This window comes from Uranotaenia lowii, chromosome 2 (assembly GCF_029784155.1).
Source record: "Uranotaenia lowii strain MFRU-FL chromosome 2, ASM2978415v1, whole genome shotgun sequence".
NCBI lineage: Eukaryota > Metazoa > Arthropoda > Insecta > Diptera > Culicidae > Uranotaenia > Uranotaenia lowii.
Window position 1 is genome coordinate 152977520 of NC_073692.1, and position 15061 is coordinate 152992580.

Sequence of the window (15061 nt, forward strand, 5' to 3'; positions counted from 1 at the left end):
CCGGGACATTCCAGCGATCTACACTTAGTTTTTCGATTATTTAAAATTTAAAATTCTAGTATGAATCTTGACTTCCCTGATAACCCTAAATCCTTGTTGCCGATCATGTGCTTCACTCCAATGCTTGATTTGAACTTTGTGGACATTTTTAACAGTGTTCGCTTACTTTTCCACTGCTCTTACACAGTAATTCTTTGAATAATTAACTGTTTTGTCAGCTATCAATTTGAAAATGACGGATTTGTAAGGAAACTGTGCAGTATATTTTTTTTCTTTTTCTCTTGTATCGTAAATATCTCGAAAGTGCGTAAATTTAAAATTTTGAAAAAAACTACGTCTGAAAGCACATTTAACAGGAAGCAATATGCTGTCAAAATTTTGAATGTGCGATAACTAGTAAATGAATTATCAGCAAAAGAAAGTGTCCCATTTCTAAAAGAACTAAGTTTTATAATCAAATAGCTGGGATGAATAAAAACCCATTGGGCTTAAAATCCCGGAAAAAAATCAAATAATTTTGGAAGATTAAGTATTCAGAATTTTCACCTCAACAAAACAATAAATTGCAAAATGTTACTTTTGAACAATATTATCAACAATTCCAAAGAAACTTTAAAAATTTTATGAAACTTCTGATGTGCTTCCGGATCTTTAAACTACATTTTTTTGTTTTTTTTTAGTTACAGATCACAGCATATTGGAACATATTCTACTTACAGATTGTACAATAGTTCGAAAACATTTTGTTCATTCATTTGATGTGGTACAAAAAAGTGAACTTGATCCTTGATGACAAATACTTGCTTGTTATGGGTCATGCTGTTTGATTAAACAACGGTGGTTTCTGAAATACCCGACGTTTTGACTAGTCTTGTTGGTCTTTTTCAAGGGAAAAAGAACATTAACAGTGTAACCATAGTGATATGGATGACATTTTTTTCGTTCCATCCGTTGAAATATGTAAGATATTTTAAATTAATGTTTGTATGAACACGAAACAGATGACAATTGTTCAATTACAACAGACGAGCAGCAATCAATGGACTCCTAGCCGTTGAACTAAAACTAAATCGACAAAAACAACAAACAGCAAAGTGAGTTATTACACTACATTTCATAAATCATTAACAACGCTCACAACAATAACACTAGTTTAATTTTTTTTTGAAAAAAACGTGAACTTTATTGCCTGATCTTGAATTTGAAGGTGAACTTGGGCGCTGAATCCGAAAATAAAATTCAAAAAAATTTCAGTAGAACAGTTTTTGAGTTATGCTCCAAATATGAAATTTTGGAAAAATAAAAAAATGTACTTATAATCAGATTCAAATATTTCTGACTGCATAACACTAATTTGAAATCTCTGTTTTGTATATTAAAGGTGAAAGAATCTACTATCGTTCATTTGAACTTCATTTTTGCGTATGATCAACAGTATTGTTAATATTAGTTACTTTATGATACACAAAATTATAAAAAACGCATTTTTTTAGAGAAAGTTTTGTTGCAGCGATAGTCAGATACTCGAAAGCAACAATTAAAAAATCAGATTTTCTATTGGCCTTCAAAATCAATTCGAAACAAAGATTTCAAGTGGTTATTTTAAAAAAATTGGTTGAAAATCGAAGAAGTTATGGTTACTTTACCATAACAGTAATTTTTGATGGCAAGGATCTTGCAAATTGCTAAAACCACCAACCCACAGAAAGTGTACTATGTATACCGTGACCGGGATTGGATCTCATGCCCGCTGGCTTAGAAGACTTGGAGGCTATCCTCTACGCCACGGGCTGCGGCATTTTCGAATAATTTAACGAACTGCGGTGTACTTATTATAGTATAGGAAGAAATAATATGGAAAATCTCACTCGCTCCAAGTCAAAATTAATAATTAGCATACCAGAAGGTAACAGGCCAAATTTCAGAACGATCCGACCATGAAGAGGGGTTGCTTGAGTCTAAAGCGTGAATGGGATTTGAAGGTTTTTTGCTCGAGAAAAGCTAAAAACATTGGTTTTTAATTAATAATTTTTGGTTATTGATTTCTTGCTTTTTATGAATAATTTTCTTAAAGTCTAAATTGAGATAAATATTTCCCTCGAAGACTGAAATACTTATCTGGACTTGAAACAAAAACAAGTTATTGCGGGTTAAAATTTGTATATTGGCCAAACAATGTCGTCTAACACGCAATGAGTTCTTTTTAGGCATTGCTTTTTATACGAGAATTTTCCGCTAAAATACAATCTTTGAACCTCAAAAACTTTTTGTTTCAATTTCAATCGTGTTGCAGTTTTCAAGTGAAATATTTATCTCAGTTTGAGCTTTAAACAAATTATTCATTAACAGCAATTGGCTATTGAAGAAAAAAGTTATTGAAAAACCAGTTTTTTTTTGTTCCTCCCGAACAAAATACCTTTAAATTCTATTCACGCTTAAGACTCAAACAACCCCTCTCCATGGTCAGATCGTTCTGAAATTTGGCATATGACCTTTTGGAAATGTTATTATTAATTTTGAGTTGGAACGAGTGAGATTTACCATGTTCAATTCTTCGTATACTACACTGCAGATCGTTAAATTATTAAAAAAAAATGCAAAAATAACTGTTATGGTAAAGTAAACCTAACTTCATCGATGTTCAACCAAATTGTATAAATAACCATTTTAAATCTTCGGTTTGAAATGATTCTGAAGGCCAATAGAAATCCAATTTTTAAATTGTTGCTTTCGAGTTCAAAATTTTCGCTGCAACAGAGTTTTCTCTGAAAAAACACGTTTTTTTATAATTTTTTGTGTTTCATTATTTTACCAAAATTTCATATTTGGAGCATAACTTAAAAACTGTTCTACTGAGATATTTTTTTAATTTCGTTTTCGCCCGATTTCACATCAAAACTGATCTTTAGTTTAACTTGTTCATAAATGCTGTAAACTAGTGTAATTTATAATTAAACTTTTAGTTCCCTTGAAAAGGGCCAAGAAAACTGGTCGAAACGTCGGGTATTTAAAAAAACCATCGTTGTTTGATTTACATCCAAGACCGAAATAAAAACTTACCATGCAATACTTCGCGAGGCTCCAGCAGTGATGTCAATTGAATTTATTGTTTATCAATGCGAAAAGACATACCCCTGTTAAACTAATAACTTTTTGCTGAATAAAATATGAAGATTTAATCTTCGACAAAGTTGTTCAGCAGAAAATTTCCGTTAGGAAATTTATAAATTGGCACAAAAACCAATTGCCAGCTGACCAGCTGACTCGGTTCCACAGAAGAAACAAAAATGATGTTGATTTTCAGTACAAAATATTATTTTTTTTTTTTATACAAACCTAAAAGTTCAAATTTATTCATGTAAACGTTACTTTAAAATTAAGCAAAAAAAATCATGGATGAGTTTTGGACCACGACGAAACTTTTTAGATCCCAGGGTTTGAGAAATTCAAAAATGACCTCAAATCGACTCAGTATATCGACCAATCAAGTTTTAGAGACCATTTGAATGACAATAGCTGATACAAGCTGCCAATATTGATTTTGATGATTGTTTAAAGTTTTGATCCGACAAGTAGGTTAAATCGAGAGATGAATGCAATTTCCTTAATCCGCATCATTTCGCCGTCAGATTTTTGACACACTTTCTGATAAAACTCCCATAAATAGTTTGTTGCTGGGAGAGTAAAAAAATAGGCGAGGCGTGTAAAAGAAAGATGGCCCAACATGATGTCCACACGAAATCTATTTAGCAGACAAAGTGCCTCGTAGTGCGCCTTCGATTATGATAATTATACGCTAAATCGAGACTATTTTTCGTGTTTCTTCGTCTCTCGATGTGGCCCAAGCTAAGAGAGACCGGTGACCGTTCAAAATCGGAGCAGTTTCGTCCGGCCAGCGCGACTCAGGATTATTGCACGTTTCACATTTGGATATTTTTCTTATTTAGTGGTTCATGTGTCTCCCCCCCGTGGACCAGTGATGAGCATATCTCATTCATTCCGTCCGCCCGAAATCTCCCGCCGGGGGCATCCAACCCGAAAAAAAAAGTTCATAACAGCGAGATAAGCGAGCGGCCCCGCATCGAAATGAAAGATGCGGTTAGCTATTTTAATTCAATGATAACTGCTTCCGTATGAGATATTGTTTTTTTCGCTCTTTCTCGTGGCCAAATCACTTGGCCGGCTTTCATTCACCGCGCAGCAAAACATTTGCGTTTGCCGAATGATGTACGCGAAAATTGGCGGGAAAGCTTCTCATGTGTATTGGTGTGTGTTTTTAGAAGGGGATTGGGATGGAAACCACGCATGGAACATAGGAAATTAAGCCCCTTTAATATAATTATAAACTTAACATATCATATCCGCGAGATATACCCGGACCGATTCCTGGACTGGACCCCTGACGAAATGGGGCTGCTGCTGTGAAAACAAACACGAAAATGTGGCTTAATAAGGGTGCGAACGAAATTTATGACTCCCGGCACCCGGAGCTCTTTCGGGGTGCCGAATAGTTTTTTTTTTCGCTGCCTTAGTAAATAAAAGGAAAATCGACCTACATTAGGAACTTCGTCTTTAGAAAATTTTCCAAAAAAGAAGACATCATTTCTTGACCCCGACGTGATTTGAACACGCAACCTTCTGATCTGGAGTCAGACGCGCTACCGTTGCGCCACGGAGTCATCCGGTGGTGTGAGGTTGGTCAGATACGTTCAAATAACACTATGCTAGCGTTTGATATAAATAGAACTAACGCGACCGAAGTGCGATAATTGAACAACTTGCTACCACACCAGTATGTAGCTCTGCGCCATTTGGTGAAAGGCGAATGAAACACGGACAGTTTTCTGCTGCTAATTCAATTTGAAGTAGTCCGTACACAGTTGATTACGCTTGACAAAAAAGAGGTAAAGTTTGGTTTCGTTTGACCATTCGTCTTATTGCTCATTATCTTATGATAAGAGTATCTTAATACTTCACACATTTGTCAAAATATTTGAAGGTGTACAGATAACAGATTTCATGTAAGTACCTACTCCACGAGATAAGGCAACTTATTCTTGACCGGCATATTGAAATTTATAAGTGGGATTTGCACTGGGTTGTTAAATTATTACTCATTACCAAACTGTTAAAAAGTTAAACCCAAACTTTAAGAGACTAAAGGAAACATAAAGAAGCGCCATCTGAAAAAATACATATAGGGGAGAATGAGGATACTTGATCTCTGGGGATACTTGATTCCTTAGCTATATCTTAAAACTGAAATATCTTACAAAGATCAAATGTTATAGAAAAATGTGCGAAAATGAGCAAAATAACAATGCATGCAGTTTAAAAAGGTTTTTACAAAAAAATTGTTTGAGTAATTGAACTTTGTTTGAAAAAATTCACAAAATGTAACTTGAAGATTTTTTTCATCACTTTAAGATGTTCCTTACATGGAAAAATTATGAAAAAAAATATTTCTTCTAATGTATCAATCGTTCAAGCGTAATATGAACTTCATAATGGCATATTTTTAAGGCAATGGAAAACTCTCCACTTTTTTTCAGAAAAAGTTTTCTAAAATGGTGATTATGGGTACAATTGATCCCTAGAGTTAAAAACGGCATATTCTTCATCTGAATTGATCGTTATGATTAGTGATTACGAGATACCTTATATTTATCAAAAAACTAATATTTATCAAACAATTGCATGAAGAAAGGGGCTAAAATAAATATTTTTTTCTTAATTTTAAAATATAGCGCCTTTAAGTATGCAATATTATTAGCGTTGAGACAAAGTTATAGAATTTTCTTCTTCTGTCAGCTATAAATTGTAAAATGAGAACAAACATGACTAAAATAGTCAATTAACATTCTATCTTGGGGTTTTTATTGATTTTTACACAAGGATAAGGCTTCCTGAATAAAAGATCAACTCATTCAATAGAAGATCAAGTCTCCCCTAACTTAAGAAAGATCGCAATTTTTTTAATTCCCACGAAAATGCTTCTAGTTCATCAACTGGTTCAAGTACCGTTCTGATTTTTGGAGCATAGAAATTTGAAGTTACAAGCTCTAAGAAAATGTAAAAGACGGCAAGTTGCTATTTTTTTCAAAAAGATATGGTGAAAATAAAAAAAGGGGATTAAGTATCCCCACTCTCCCCTATAGGTAGCAACCCTGCGGTAAGATGTCTGAGATACCAGCAGGGGTATCAGGTGTCCTGATTTTTTAAGGATTTGTCCTGATTTTTGAGAGGCCGTCCTGATATTATAAAAACGCTTGAATTGTCCTGATTTTTGAAAAATGGCCTTTCAAATGTCCTAACTTGTCCTGATTTTCAAAAAATATCTAAATTTTTAACAACATTTATTTGAACAACATTTTATTTGAACAATCATCAAAATCAATATTGGTAACTATCAGCTATTGTTATTCAAATGGTCTCTGTTAAAACTTGATTCGTCGATTCGTCTATAACTTGTGTTCGAATTTCAGTAAAAAACCTTTTCAAAAAGCCGCCGGCCGTGGCCTAGAGGACAGCGTTCCAGTCTTCTAAGCCAGAGTCCATGAGATCGAATCCCGATCACGGCACACATAGTACACTTTCAGTGGTCTGGTGGTTTTAGCATTTGTAAGATGCTAGCCAATTATATCCTTGAAAGATTGTACGCCTTAGAGTTAAGTAAATTAGATCTCTTCAAAGAAACATGATGTTTCACTGAGATCCTATATGTGTGTGTTCGTTTTTAAAAAAAAAAAAAGGCCTGTGCGAAGGGCTCGTCTGTGGAGTGGGGGTGTAAGGGATTCAATATTCAAATTTTGTAAGCAATAAGGCCAGTACAAATTTCAAATCTTTCTTTTGTCACTCGGAGTTGAAACATCGTGAGGGGAGGGAGATAATAAAAAATATTGCAAAAAAAACAAATATATTGAAGTAAATTGCATGAAAGCTTGTGTACAACAAAATAGTATAAAACCTATAAATTAAGTAATTTTTTTATCGAAAAATCAAGAAAAAAACAGGTGAAATAACCCCCATCTTCCAAAATTAGTTTTTTGTGGTAATTTTTGGATATTTGTTTTTTTTTTTAAATTTATATAAAGTACTTTAAACTTGATTTTACCTCCTTTCGGGTTTTTTTTGGAAACTTCGAAAGAGGGGGTGACAAAAGAAGAAATTGATCATTGTTCCAGCCTAATAACACCACCAAAATGCTCAATGGATATGGAAGTTGATTCCTAAAACTATCTTCCTACTTATTATCACACAAGTTTGAGAAAAGATATATTATAATGGATATCTGACGATTATAAATAATTTTATTAATTTAAAGTAATATCATCATTGCGATGATCGTTTGCTCATTTTGAACAACATATGAAATTTTCTTTTTATCTTTTTCTATCCACAATATTGAATTGAATTGAATTTTTCTATCCGCTTGTGATTTTTCAAATCTTGAAATGTTCTTACTGAAAGAACCACCGATAAGGTCATAAAAATTCATAGATATCTACAAATAATTTTAAAATGTATAATGTTGATTTCTGGCAATTAATTTCAATTTTTTCAAAATTATGTTCTTTTTTCTAAGAAACAAAAACGATAGCACACATCTCAATATTTTAGGATTTCAAGAAAATGAAAACCAAATTTTATTCTACAATATAATTTTTGTCAAACTAAAATTCAAATACAAAACAAAAAAAATAGTTCAAAGAAATTAAGTACATTTTAAAAATTATATCATAGTTTACAAGATTAAAAATAAATATTTCTTATCCAGAAAAATATGTCCCTAGATTGGGTCCAAATGCTAAGTCAGGAAAAAAATCAGATGTACAATCAACAATAAAAAAATGTTAGGAATCGTTGATTCATATCAGAATTAAAAAAAATTAAATATGTAGTGTCTTGATGATTGAAGATTAAATCATGAGTTCAAGTGAGAATCCTCGATAAAGCAAACAAATTTTTAATTATTTTGCGTCTTAAAAATTAAAAGCACATAGCACATATAAAGGTACATACAGTCGATGGTATTGATGTCTGGTTGGCCTCAGCCATAACCTAAATTCTTGATTTGAATTTGGCCTCATCTGAGTTGCCAGGTTGTATTGACATAAAAAGAATATTTGCTCGCTTTTTATTTCTCGAATATTTTACCAATCAACATTACCTACACATTTCATTGCAACTTAGCAAATTTTAAGGAGTCATATACGCGCCTTGCGTACACTCAGAAAAATACTCTTATATATGCCATAAGATTCACTTATGAAGTGACGCCATAAGAAAAATCATTGAAATTCATAAGATTGTCTTATGACGCGAATGAATTCTGAAATTTACACCTACTCCAATAAGAAATTTTCGCATTTCATAAGAGGGTCTTATGGAAACATGAAATGTCACGTTTGGTGAAAATAATTCAAGAAATTTGATGTTTAAAACTTTAATTTTATTATTCGGCCGACTTATTTCAAATTATATCACTATCAGCAGCACATCAACACTCGATACCAATAAAGTTATTCGGTAGCAACCGGTCCATTCATAAAATTGTTTTAGTCGGTGGTCAGCATGTTGAATAGTAAAAGTACTTGAGTAAATAATTGTTTTCAACGTTTACAAAAAATGATTTTCTACTCAAACTTACGATTTAGAAGATCGAAATCGCATTTAACTATTACAAAAACTTATAACTCCACAACTAGAGAGTTCTTTGTATGACGATGAAAAACAGACTAATGAAGTGAATGTGTTCATTATTTTTCACAATGCCGCTTCTTGTGTTTTTCATAAGAACTTCTTATGAAAATAGAAAGAATTTCATAAGACTCTTATGAAAACCAATTTTGCACTCTAAAAAGCGGTTCATAAGACGCATCTTATAAAAATTATAATAAAAATTTGCCTGAGTGTATGCTAAAACTTCATTTCAGTAGATAAGAAAATGTAAAATTTCTAAGCAAGGTCGTTGGAAAATTCGGGTGTTTAGGCAGTAGTGAGTGATAAAGAAGCTGAAAATGTTTCATATCACGGTTCAATCACTTCAACTCACAAGATATATGCGCATATTTCAAATTTATTGCTGCAGGATGCTATCAAACAAGTAAAAATTACAAACCTAAACAAATTGAAAACGGACTTGAGTATTAAAATCACGACTGAACATGTAAACATTTTACATTAAATTTATTACTTGAACTTAAAATTGAAGAGGACTTTTCAAAACATTGTTAAATTTGCTTTAACTTATGATTTTGAGATGAGATTGAACAAAATCATTGTGAATATGAAACATTAGGTATTCGACCTGGCTCCACTGGGAAGCATTTATTCTTGTTTAGAGGTTAGGGCTGTGGTAAGGTAGTGTTCGTAGAGAACTGTCAATATATCAAATACAGTAATAAAACCAATATATGTACCTCACTCCTGAAAAAAAGGCGCCACACAGCAAACACACCAGCATGTGGAGAAAGTTAAAACTATCATGTATAATGATCGACTATCTGAACTACTTCTGGCGAATTTCTGATTTGTAGGTGGTTGGGGTGGCAATGGTGGTACTATCAGTGACTTTAGTAGGAATTTTCGTCAATAGATGGACCTTAATGATATGTACGGAGAAGGCTGACAGTGAGGTTTATTTGTTTTACTATATTTGAATAAATTTAATAGACTGTTCAAGTTGTTGTAGAGGAGATAAGGGCATAACGAGCACCCAGGGCATAATAAGCACTTCTTTTTTCTACAAAAGTACGTATTTCCTTAAATAAATTTTCATGAGGATTTGATTCGTACTACCTATAGTATTAATTTTTCACAAAAAAAAAATCCTTTTCATCTTTACAGAAATATTAAATAATAACCAGCTAGGTTTTCAAGTGACGAAAATATTATAATTTTTGGGCACCACCAAACAAGCTTTTATGACCTTTAAATCATCTTGATCTGAAATGAACGCACTTCAACATCATTTACACATTGTTTCTCAGTTTTCACTATCATCAAATTTTTGATTTCGCACTTTAATCCATTTTAAAACGCGTTTTTCCTTAAATTTGTTGACCTGAGGCGAACAGAGCACTATTAATTAGGGCACAATGAGCATTTTCTACCGTATAATCTAGCAGCGAATTCAACTCGATGAAGTTAACTGAATAATAGAGCTACAGCTTGCCTTGTTTCATCTGTCGATTTGGCCCATTGGTAAGGTGTCGGAGAGGTAATCAGTAGACTCGAGTTCGATTCCTGTTCGAGGGGATTCGGGCTCGGGCCTTAACTTATGGTGCTTATACTGCCCCAGGGGGTTCTCATTATGTCCCTGCAGTGACTGGTTTTCAGCTTCGGCAAAAAAAATTAAAATGCATTTTTAAATGTTTTAAACTACTTTTTCAAGCTTCATCCAATTAAGCAATAGACTTTTTGAGTGTCTGAACACGAAACAATGATGTAATTCTCATATTATAGATGTTCTCTATGGTTTAATAAGCGTTTCCTTAAGGTGGCCATTCTACCCCTATCTCCCTTAAGCACGCCTAATGTCATCGGTCATTTTGAATCGAATCGAATGAAATCGAAGTTTACACATTTCTGTACCGGATAGCATAAAAAAACAATTAAGTTTGTGATTAGATTTCAAAATTCGTGGTCTCAGTCCGGAGAAGAGAAAAAGTATAGTGCAAGTGGTGTACTGTGAGCAGGGTTGTCAACTGTTTTTAGAAAAAGTCTGGAAGATTTTGAAAAAATGTCTGGATTTTTAAAGAAATGTCTGGATAACTTACTTTTCAAAGTGATGAACTTTTTTTTTTTGGTCGACAGATCTCAAGCAGCATGATGGGCCCGTCATATTTTGGCGCGATTTAGTTTCATGTCATTAGCAGAGATGTTAAATCGCGAGATGTTAAAATCGCGAGCATCAGTAAGTAAGCTTCGGGTAAACTCGGCAGGAGTAAACAGCAATCGGGGGAAACATCAGCGAAGCAAACCGAACAGTTCTGCGAATCAGCGGTGTGTAAACTCGCTTCGGAAAGAATCATTCGGCTGATTTTTTCCGAGTTTAACTTGTTGTGTGCAGATTGATTTTAACTTCGTTCCAATCATGACGTGATTGCACACAAAACGAAAGGAATAAAATCACACCAACGAAACAACAGAACGAAGATTACCGTACACGAATGCTCACGAGCGATCGTTGCCCGACGGACCGAGTTAGCATTCCTCGCACCCTTCTCTCGCTCGTTTCCCGTTCCCTTGTATCTATCACTTTTAGCCACGCCCCCATGCGTTGTCCGATTGATGTGTTCGGCTGCCGAACGAAAACGATTTTCTCTTTAATTACCGTACACGTGCATTTTTTTCTTTAATTACCGTACACGTGCAATCACGTCATGATTGGAACGAAGATAAAATCAATCTGCACACAACAAGTTAAACTCGGAAAAAATCAGCCGAATGATTCTTTCCGACGCGAGTTTACACACCGCTGGTCATTACGCCGAAGACATACCAGGGTGGTACAAAATCCAAAACATCTGTTTTTGCCAAAAAACTTAAACCCGCCAAATTGCCCCGAGGCACGGCCAATCGAAACTGATTGGGCTTTGACTAAAGGAAAGCTACGAAACTACATAAAACCAGCTGATGACATAGGAAAATTTAAGACGGTTGGCCAAAAGTGGTGAAAATGGTAGGTGATGCCAATGTGCAGAAGCTTATGAGTCAAAGTGCGAAGTCTGGCTTATGATTAAAGCTTTTCATCAAATAAGAGTACATTGCTGGGTAGGACACAAATAATGATACTGTGTGCCAAATAAAATAAATAAAATTTAATAAAACAATATTTACTTATTGCTTTGAAAGTGTGTTAATAATTTCAGGAACAGTATATAGCACGAATTAAATTTGGTAATTAAAAGAAAGGAGAGAGTGTTCGGTGAGTCTAATTAGAATTGAAATAATTCTTTCAGTATCAATTTTTCCCAGCTATCAAAAAATAGGGCTGATGACATTTATTTTTAGAATTTATAAAAATAATTTTCATATTTGAATATATCATATTCGAGCAATTCGTCACTGAAAACTTATACTGAAGATGGAAAATTGGATTTCAAATTTAACAAGTTTTCAGAGAATTGTAAAAAAAAAAATCAAAATTTTGCATTGAAACACGGATAAAAAAAACTCTACGATTTATTATTAAAATTCGCACGGTTGGCTCTTCCTTATTACAGATTTTCGGTTGAACCCGTAATTTTGCTAAATCAACATCGATATCGACTAACAAATGGGCGATGTTGTAAAGTTGATTCAGCTGTACAGGATTTATCAACTGCATCTCGCTATTATATCATATGGTACAGCTGGTTGATTTGGCAATTTTTTCACGGTCTACTTGATAAGAAGTTCTTTAATGTCATTTGTGCTTGTCTAGATCTCGAAAAGTTTTCAGTCAACTTTGATAGCCAAGACGAACTAGCAGTGTCTATAATTGGTTTAGAAAATTAAAAAAAAAATAGAAGAATAAGGAGGTGATCGAGTTTTTTCTGGAAAAGACGACGGTCCCCAAGTAGCGAAAAGGTAAAGCTTTTTTTTTCAAGTCGCTTTTTTGTAAAACATTGTCACTTCGTTGCAGATACACCTATTTTGGGCAATGAGCAGCAGCGTGCGTATTTTTATTCCCAGAGGGGCCGATCAAAAACTCCGAAGAGAGCCCCAGATTGTCGTCCCTAATCCAATGATGTCGCGTAAGTCATTCGAATATTAACAATATAATCTCGGTCAGACTTTTAATGGGACCTATTTTTCTTTCAGGGCCATGGTGGCTGAATATTCCCGGCAAACTTCGACCATGTAAGACCACAAAAATCGATTGAAATATATGCGATTCATTAAAAAAAAGATGTTTTTCATTAAGAAAACGAAAATAATCGTGGATTATTCCTGCTTAAATTAATTCTTTTTCATATTCATATCTACGATTTTCTACGTTCAGGGGAAGTATCTAAAATAGCCATCCAATTGGATTTTAAGTATCGCTAGTTTAGCAGTATGTCTTTTCGTGGCATCACTTAATCTGATGGTTGGCTAAATCGGGTCAGAACCAAACAATCATATTTATGTTCCTGTATAAATTCTAAATCATTATCAATTCGAAAAAGATAAGATATAAAAATAATAAGTACCTAAAACACATTTGTATTATGAAGCGCTAGTTTTAAAGTTCATAATTAATTTGAGAGTTCTTAAAACACACTTTTGATTTTAAACACTCTTCAAAACTAACCTGAATATTTAAAAACAAAAGAATCAATATGTTTTCAGATTTCAAAAATTTGGATTTACAAATTGATTTTTTTAAACTTTATGTTGAATATTAAAGGCAGAAACACAATACAGCGTCGGTCGTCGCGTCACGTCAGCGGTCAATGCTGTCGATAAGTACTAAAACGCGGACGCGACGCACCCGACGATTTTTGCATCACAATTCAGCGTCATGAAACATCTTAGATGTCTCATGACGCTGAATTGTGATGCAAAAATCGTCGGGTGCGTCGCGTCCGCGTTTTAGTACTTATCGACAGCGTTGATCGCTGACGTGACGCGACGACCGACGCTGTATTGTGTTTCTGCCTTAACTCTCATCCACTCTACAGCGTCAATATGATACTATTGGAAGCTTAAGGCACATCCAAATAAAAAAAAAATCATCAGGGATTCGTAATGATTTTGTGGTATTTTGTATCATCATACAAAATATTTTCAATTTTGTATCATTACTTTTTTATGGCCATTCCCTGAAAATACAGAAAAAAAACCTTTTGGGATCTAGAGTGTCCATTTGACACTCTTTGCAAAAAATGGACACATCTCTCTGGTGTCTCAACCAATTTAAACAAAATTTAAAGTTTTGGAACCTCGTGACTTAAATATCAGATGGAAGTAATTTTATTGCAAATGTTTTGCGTTAAAAAAATCAAATACCAGTGACAAAATATGATATTTAAATTTTTCCAGCATTATTTGAAATACATTATGAGGTATGATTATTGTACAAATCGGTTAAGCAAAAACGAGAGAGGTTTTGGTCAGGACTGCCAAATAGACTCTTCTAGAAATGTATTGGGTGAAAAATCTGGGACGGATTGGTTAATCAAAAAGATTTGTTTTCAACATTTTAGAAGGCAATATTCTGTTTTGAAGTATTATGTAATTTTAAAAACATATTTAAAATATTAAGCTTATAAATTATAAAAAAAACCCTTTAAAATGTAAAACTAAGCATTTAGAAGAACATAACACATAAATAAAAAGTTTTGCACTAGAAGACTAGAAGCTATCTCAGAAATTTTCAAAATAAAATAAAAATTTATGTTCAAAATTAACAATTGATTAACGATATCTTCTCAGATCTTACACATGCTAAATATTTTTGAATGAGTTACGAGACACTTAAGATGGAACTGTTTTGTATATCACTCTTTATAAAAATATTCAGACTGAAACGAGTTATAAAACTAATTCAAAAATAGCTGTATTGAAACGTGAAAAAGTTACAAAAATTTGAGGTTTGCCATTATTTCATCAAATATTTTCATAAAATCAATGTAAAGGTAACATTAAATTTAAAAAAAAAAACTTGAACCTTTTTCAAATAAATGGAATACTGGAAACATTGGCAAGGCTTGGCTACCAAAATCAGAAACTTATCATCGATTTATGCTCTTTGAGCTTTTTTATACCACATCTGGTACTTTGCTCCTGATCTTTATCGAGCAGAAAATCAATAAATTGGGTAACGTAAATCTTCGAGACTGACTACGCTTAAGTCGAGGAAGCTGGCTTCCGATTGAGTTTTTTTTGAGCTGGGTATAGTTATAAATTGTCCCAGAAAATCTGCGTGCTTTTTTAAAGGCTGATTTTTTCATTAAATCTTTTAATTTTTTTTTTATTTTTCAGTACGGTCAAGGCTCTGTTCTAAATATGAACATCACAATTTAACAGCTTAGATTGATAAACTTAAGCTTGATAAAAACCAAATTGAAACATTTTGCATATTTTATTC

General features: G+C 33.4%; 1 protein-coding gene and 1 non-coding gene across 4 annotated transcripts in view; both read right to left on the minus strand.

The window, feature by feature from the left end:
* Nucleotides 1-15061, minus strand: part of LOC129745879 (mucin-2-like) — a 158690-nt gene that overhangs the window by 72796 nt on the left and 70833 nt on the right. The gene's annotated exons all lie outside the window — the stretch shown is intronic.
* Nucleotides 4608-4679, minus strand: Trnaw-cca (transfer RNA tryptophan (anticodon CCA)). Its single transcript has one exon. It is a non-coding gene; the product is annotated as a tRNA-Trp (tRNA).